At 40.2% G+C, this 7,738-nt stretch overlaps 1 protein-coding gene across 1 annotated transcript in view; it reads right to left on the bottom strand.

Moving 5' to 3' along the window:
- Window positions 1–7,738, bottom strand: part of LOC122797720 (CUB and sushi domain-containing protein 3) — a 5,249,173-nt gene that overhangs the window by 714,884 nt on the left and 4,526,551 nt on the right. The window lies entirely within an intron of this gene.

The following is a 7,738-nucleotide window of genomic DNA, read 5'->3' on the forward strand; positions in this document are numbered from 1 at the left end:
AGGTGAACTGGTCGTGTTGACTAATGTCACCAAAATGTGCATGGGTATTTGCCAGTGATAAGCGGGTTGAGGACTCGGCCTACTCTGACCTACATCAAGGACCCATGGCAATGGCAGGAGGGGTGTATCTGCCCCTACTGGCCAGTGTATGCCAGTCATAGAGTCCAACAATCCTGGGTCAATAAGCAAATGTAGAATCAGTGTCCAGGTGCTCAGCTTTGGTTACCTGGTACAGCTCTGTTGAGTAAGAGTTGGACATAAAACCAATCAACCTGCCAAACATGAACTAAGAATATCCACACTGAATGTAGGTTCGCTGACAGGATGAGGCTTGGAAGTGGATGACATGACAGTAAGAGGGAGGCTGGATATCCTGTGTATCCAGGAAACAAGTGCAGCAAAGCCACTTGACTTGGGATCGAGTGTCTACTACTCAGGAGGAGGGCAAACTAGAAATAGTGTGGGAATTGTGGTGAATGAGAGGCTTCAGAAGGCAGTGAGAAATATCATCAGAATTGGTGACAGACTTGTGACAATCAGACTACAGCCTAATGATATGGTAGTATTCAAAATCTCAGCCTATGCATCACAGCAGGGTTGTGAAAGTGAGGAAAAGATTGCATTCAGACTGCAGTTGCAGGGCCTAATAGATAAAGTAGGACAACATAAATTGGTGTTGATAATGGGTGACCTGAATGCACATATTGGGATAGACGTGACCTGGATACACATATTGGGACAGACAGAACAAGTTATGAGGACTGACTGGGTCTGCATTGGTGGGACAGTAGGAATAAAGAAAGAGAGGCCATTTTAGACTTCTGTCTGGCAAATGACTTGTAAGTATTCAGCACATGGTTTCAGAAAGAGAGACTGTCACAGGATCACATACAAAAGTAGGTAATATGCAGCTCACATAGATTTCTTCCTATTAAGGAAAGGGCACTGGGATAAAATCAGCAATTGTAAAGTCATCCCCAGTGAAACAGTCAGCCCACAGCATAAACCACTGGCAACCACAATCAGCTGCAAGCAGTGGTCAGAGAAGGCTAAAAGGTCAACAGAGACTACCCTGAAGACCTGAAAGTTGGTTGGAGAGAAAACACATGAGTTCAAAGAATTACGCAGGGCTGTAGTACCTCAAGAAGAAGAGGAAATAGGTGCAGTTGAAAAAAATAGCAGTGCCTCAAAACAGCATGTGTAAGGGCTACAGAGCAAATATACAGCTGAGCCAGGTACAGAAACAAGGTATATAAGGAAAGCTGGTATTGGAATACAGAAGTCCAGGAACTCTGAAAAAGAAAGAAGGTGTGCAGAGAAAAGTGGGAGACAGAAAAGACATACTAGGCTAGGAAGGAATACTGGTTGGTTAACAAAGAGTCTAAGAGAGAAGTTGCAATATCAAAGAACAAGGTATCAGAGGCAATCTATCAACTTCTGGAAAGTGATTCTGTGGATGACACAAAGATCTGGGTGCAAGGCAAAGAGAGAAAGACACAGAACATAATCAGATACCCTTCATAAGGGATGCCAACCACAACCTGCTCACCAGTCCACAGGACACCAAAGGCAGATGGAAGGTGTACTGAATGAAAAAAACTCCACAGAAGGTGTACTGCCCCAGACACACCCTACAGTGAGAGAAGAGGAGGAGTTCACCCTAGAAGAAGTAAGAATAGCGCTAAAGAAAATGAGGTCAGGGAAAGCAGCAGGAGCAGATAACATCACAACAAATGTGATCAAGATGGTGGGTGAGATGGGGAGAATTGGCTCCTGAAGGTATTCTTACCAGTATGGGGAGAAAGGTGTATCCCAGATGAATAAGTGTTCTAGTGCCAGTGTACAAAACCAAAAAAGACCTTCACAACTATGGGCAGTATAGGGTATCAAATTCTTATCACACTGCATGGAAGGTCTGGAGAGGGTGATTGCTAAATGAATACGCAGAGTAGCAAAAAGTAAGATGGAAATTAGTAGGATGGATTCAGATCAAGATGAAGCACAGCTAACCAGATGTTTGCAGTTAGAGAGAGTGATACTTGAAAAGGAGGTAGAAATGAGGATAAGTCCCCCTAGGCATTCCCAGACTTGCAAAAAGCTTATGACAAGTTCCCAATACAGATGATTTGGGCAGTTGTGTGTTGGTTCAAAGTCCCAGAAACATTGGTAGAATTAGTGCAGGCTATGTACAAGGACCCAGTGATTACAAGTATGAAAAATGTTCACTCTTGCTTAAGGGGTATCCGGTGGAGGTGAGTGTGTATCATGTTTCAGCTCTCAGTTCACTGCTGTTCATACTGGTAATGGATTACATTAAAATCCAGGTCAGAAGGGACAGACAAACAGACTCTGAGTAAGAACTTCAGCAAAGGGTAGGGGAATGGAATGAGAAACCGAAGGCACGTGTGATGAAAATGAGTATAGGTAAGACAATTGTAATGGCAGCAAATGGGGGGAATCCGAAGAAGCTAAAAAACTAAGATAGAAGGGAAAACAGTGGAACAGGTTAACAATCTCACGTATCTAGGATGGGTGGCAGAGGAGAAGGGGAAGTCTGAATGAGGAGGTCAAAGCTAGAATCAGAGGGGCGGCAGTCAACTGTCACAGAGTGTCAGAGGTTGTGTATGACAAAAGAATGCCAACGAGCCTGACAACCATTACTAATGCATGGTACAAAAACCTGGCCAGTAAAGGCAGATCATTTGAGGAAGCTAGAATTGATGGAGATGGTTCGTAGGATGCACACTGTGGGGCAGATGAAGGAATGAGGAAATAAAAGCATAAGCCAAAGTAGCTCCAATTGCAGAAGAGGTCATAGAGAACAGATTATGGTGGTTTGGGCACATGTGCAGGAAAGCAGAAGATAGTCTGGTGAAGAAGATTTGTGACAGACAGGAAGAAGGTAAGAGGAAATAAAGGTGGCCAGCAAAGAGGTTTATGGATAATGTGAGAGAAGAGAGAGTGGCACTGAATGGGAAGAGATGGAGACAAGTGTCACTACACCCCTATCCCATGTAAAAAATGGGAAAAAGACGGTTAATGATGATGATGATGATGATGATGATGATGATGAATGGGATTTGAAATGTTTTCCTAGTTTGTAATCATCAGCAAACTTCGCTATCCAGAGTCACTTGATATTTTTTTATGTCACAGAAATACATACCAAAGACAAGGGGACCCAGGACATAGCCTTGTGGGATATCACTAGTTATATTTTTCTGTCTACAGCAAATACACCTAAACTTAACAGAATGGATTCTGCCAGAAAACCATTGTCAAGCCAGTGAAATAAGTATGGGTTAATGCTGAGTTCGAAAAGGTTGACAAAAATTCTTGCATGGGGAGATAGTGTCAAAGATCTTCACAAGGTCTGGATAAGCAGCGTGGAAGGTCCTCTGTAAGCTTTTCAAAGAACCCAGACAGGTTAAGCAGACACAATCTGCCTTTGACAGAGCAAATCTGGTGCATATCTAGGGTTATAAGGTCACCTATATCATTGTTTATTTGTTCAGCTATGACATGTTTCAAACTTTGCAAATAATAAAATTGAGACTAATAGGCCTGTAATCCCCAGATGAAGTACAGGGACCACCTTTATGCCATTCTCCACTCCTCAGGGATATAAATGGTGGCTTAGGTTGAATGTTTGATGGAGGAGCATTTCTAATTGGGACTTTACACTTCTAAACACGCATCCAGGGATATTGTCAGGACCCAAGAAAATAGCGTTTTTTAATTTTGGAAAGACCCAAAAGGGTTTGGTCCAAACTGATTTTAGAAGAAGGCACTGAGACTTACTGATCTGAGAAGAAGGCAGTGAGACTTTAAAAGAATCAGTTTATATATAATGGCAAAAATCATTTGATTTTCTGTTCCAAACTGACCTTGTACACTGATTAAGGTAACATTTTTTCTGGTAAGGACTTCTGCAATTTCTGAAACAAATTAGTTTTATAATCTTGATTAATGTAAATTCCTGAAGAATCGGGCTAAAATGAATACAGTACCAGAGTACTAATCAGTGTCATGAAGGGTCAGCCTTCAACAATTAAAATGTTACTCCAGCGGTGAAAATGGATAAGCAAAGAATGCATCTTCAAACATGTTTCATGGTGTTTTCAGGGCATCACTGACAGCACACTTGTTGAGTCACCGGGTTCATCTGAAGAAAATTAGTGATTGATTATAGTGAGTACAAAACATTCCAACTGCAGAATTAGGCAATGTAGGACAAGAGTTAGAAAAAAAATTGAAGTACAAGGAATAATTGAACAATCTAATAGCAAATGGTCAGTCCCTTAGCTCTTTCCCCCCAAAAAGAAGGAATCACTCAATTGTTCTTAGACTTTAGAGTTTCAAAAATCATTGCTTTGACAGCTGCTCAGTTTGCATGTTTATTTATTTGCATCTGTTAACTGGGATAGAACATTGGTCCACATGAACCTCTTTTGGACTCAGCTATGGAGCTGCATTTGATTAAGAGACTTGATCAGATGCACACAGCAGGCAAATGGAGGCTGAGGAAATTGGATCCTGGAGCGCAGGAAGCAGAACTAACTGTCAGTTCCATGGGAAGGTGACATTTTAGACAGAACAGATGAATAGCATTTCCATTTTAGCCATCACTAGTAGACACTACCATGGACTCCTTTGTATGGCTTCAAACCTTCTGAAAAACTTCTGTTAACATTTTGCTTTGTGTGTGTTACCTGAAATCATTACATATCTGCAGAAGTTACTGAGGATTACTGTCATTGTATAAAAGGACTTTAGTGAACTTCTGCCTGGCTCTATTAGTCTGGAGCTTCCAATATATGTACTGTACATTGTATGCTATATTTGCAAGTGGTTGCACAGTACACTGGTGTATCATACGTTTTTCTTGTTTTTTTTTTTAGTCTACATCTGTGCAGTAACTATATGATCCCTGTACAATGCCAGTCTGTCTAGATTTTTGCAGAATGAGGGAAAGTATTTGTTGGTGTCTTCTTCATGATGCTTTGGTTGTCTGGCAAATGTTTGAGAAATGGAGTCACTAAATGATAACAGACAGGTACATTTACAATGTAAGAGGTTGTGAGGTATGCCATGGAGCTGCTTGTACTGTTACCATTTTGTTTTCATTCTGTGTATTATATCCATAGAACAGTTTACTAGAGTTTTAATTTTTTTAACAGCTTAATTTTTCTGCTTAGTGTGGAACTCTCACTTCACATACATTGAGCACACTAACTAGTCTGTTCGATCAGTATACGCATTTTTGAATATAAAATTACCTTAGTGAATGATGCACATTTTTGCTTATTTCCTTGATTTTTTGGACAAAGTCAAAGGTATGTGGAAAAAACAGAATCAGGCAAAGCTTTAAGTATTAATCTATTTCACTTTACATGTGAATGAAAGGAGAAATTTTGACAGTGAGTACATGAGATGTCTGGTATTTTCAGAGACTATAACAGACGTGTTCACAACTTGTAAGAAAGTATGTGCAGTCGGTACAGCCAGACTGGTTTCTGTAGGAGTATACTAGATTTAGAATGGGCACACTGATTGGACAATCCAATCAATGTACACATTTTTGAATACAAATGACCTTTTGTTGTATAATTTTACTGTTCTACACAGTTGTGCGATTGTGTATATTAAGTAAGAAGGGAGGTTGGTGAATCCTCACTAGATGCGAGGTGCAGGCAAAAAAACTCCTTTTGAAAAGTTTTCCTTGTACATTTCTGATTGCATAATGTCTCAGTTATTTGTAATTAGATTAAATTGCCTTCAATTAAACTGATATTTAATCATTTTTATTCAGTCAGCTTTCTGTAAGCAAAACTGTCATTCAACCAATTATCCCATAACCATATCTATACTTATACCTATATCTATAACTATAGCTATACAACTATATCTATATATCTATCTATGTACATATATATGGTTACAGTTTTGAAGAACAAGCACTCATATGAGTGAATGCTTTTTACTACTACAAATAAAAGTGAACACTTATATGACTGCATGCTCTATTTAACGGTGTTTCAGCTGGCTGCTTTTTGTGCAGCATAGGGTCAAGAAATTTGCCCTTGCCCTGCTGTTGTGCTATTTTGGAACTGATATGTGTAATTAACCAGGGATGTAGGGAGCAGAGACTCCATGTGGGAAGGTGCAAGGGGGCTTGACCCTTGCAAAAAAAAAAAAAATCTGTTATGTTGTTTTCAATCTCTATAATGATCTCTCTCTCTTTTTTTTGTTCTTTCTTTTGAACATTTGATATTTCATGAGACAATTGTATATATGTATATACCATATCATATACCATGGAGATATACAGTGATGTACAAATAACATTTTCTGAGAGATGAGCGCTGATAAATATTACTGATACAATGAATGTGCATAGGTTCATAAGTGTGTACTACACCACTAGGGTCTTTTTAAGCCTAGCCATGCATCCTAAATGCTTGACAAGCTCAGATACCCTTGATAAGTGTAAGCAGGGGCTTGGGAGGTAAAACATTTACAAGCAGAGCCCGGGAGATGAACCTACCTGTGTCCATTAGAGACATAGGTGCCAAATCAGGGATGAATATCCTGTTCCACATCCAATTGTCCAAGTTACACTTTAATTGGGTTAGGGAGGAACTCTGTTTCATATGGATGGGGAGCTTGTTCCAGAGAAGGGGTAGTTTCTGAAACACACACCTGTCTCTCCAGCAGGTCTTATTTAAATCACAAACAAGGTTTAAGTCTTTAGAATGGGTAATACTTGTGCTGTTTAGCAGATATGCAGGATATCCATCAGGTTGGGGTCCGTCAATGCCTTCTATACCAGACATAGATCTCCTCTCAACAGCTTGTAGGAGACAGTATACAGAGATCGGGCTTTGAGATGGTTAGCATAGGAGATGTTACTTATGCTCTGTGTTCCTTTTGTGAGGAACCCCTGTGGACATTCCAATTGTTGAATATGCCTAATTAGGTACGTACCAAAGGGGAAATTTTACTCAATGATAGGTATGATGGATGCTGAATATAGTGGAGCAATAACTTCCTTGGACCTAGATGCCATACCTTTGTTTATATTTTACAGAGCATAGAAAGTTTTCCTCATTGCTGTAGACACTTGATGGTCAAAGGCCAGATTACTGCCTAAGTGTGTTCCCAAGTCGCTGACTGTTGAGCTGACTCTAAGAGGTGTATTGTCAATATGATAGTTACTAGGGATGGATGACTTCCTGCAGGATACTGTCATGTATTTCTAGGAATTTTGTTTTAGTCCATGGGTTTGACACAAGTTATTTGCCTGTGTCAGTCTTTCCCAGAGAATATTAGCATCAGTTAGGGATTTTATTACTGCTCCTAATTTGCAATTGTCTGCAAATTTGGTCAGCCAGAGGTCCTTGTCATTGGCCTTGACTTCACAGAAATAAACACCAAAAAGGAGCAGTTCCAGGACCAGTCCCTGAGGGACTCCGTTTGTGACTGGCCTCTTTGTAGAGATCCCCAATTCTAACTTCCTGGGTCCTATCTGTGAGCCACCTGGCTATCCCTGATATAAGGGTTTATGTCTAGCCATATGAATCATTTTGCTTGCATCCATTGCTTTGGTGACCTTCTCAAAGAAGTCCACCAGATTGAGCAGGCAAGACCTGCCCTTGACAAAACCAAATTGGGTTGAGTCCAGTGCCTGGAGGTTTCCCGAGTCATTATTCATAATTTCCATGATAATTATTACCAT

The sequence above is a fragment of the Protopterus annectens genome, chromosome 3.part1 (genome assembly GCF_019279795.1).
Source record: "Protopterus annectens isolate FY-2018-M chromosome 3.part1, PAN1.0, whole genome shotgun sequence".
In the NCBI taxonomy this organism is placed as follows: Eukaryota; Metazoa; Chordata; order Ceratodontiformes; family Protopteridae; genus Protopterus; species Protopterus annectens.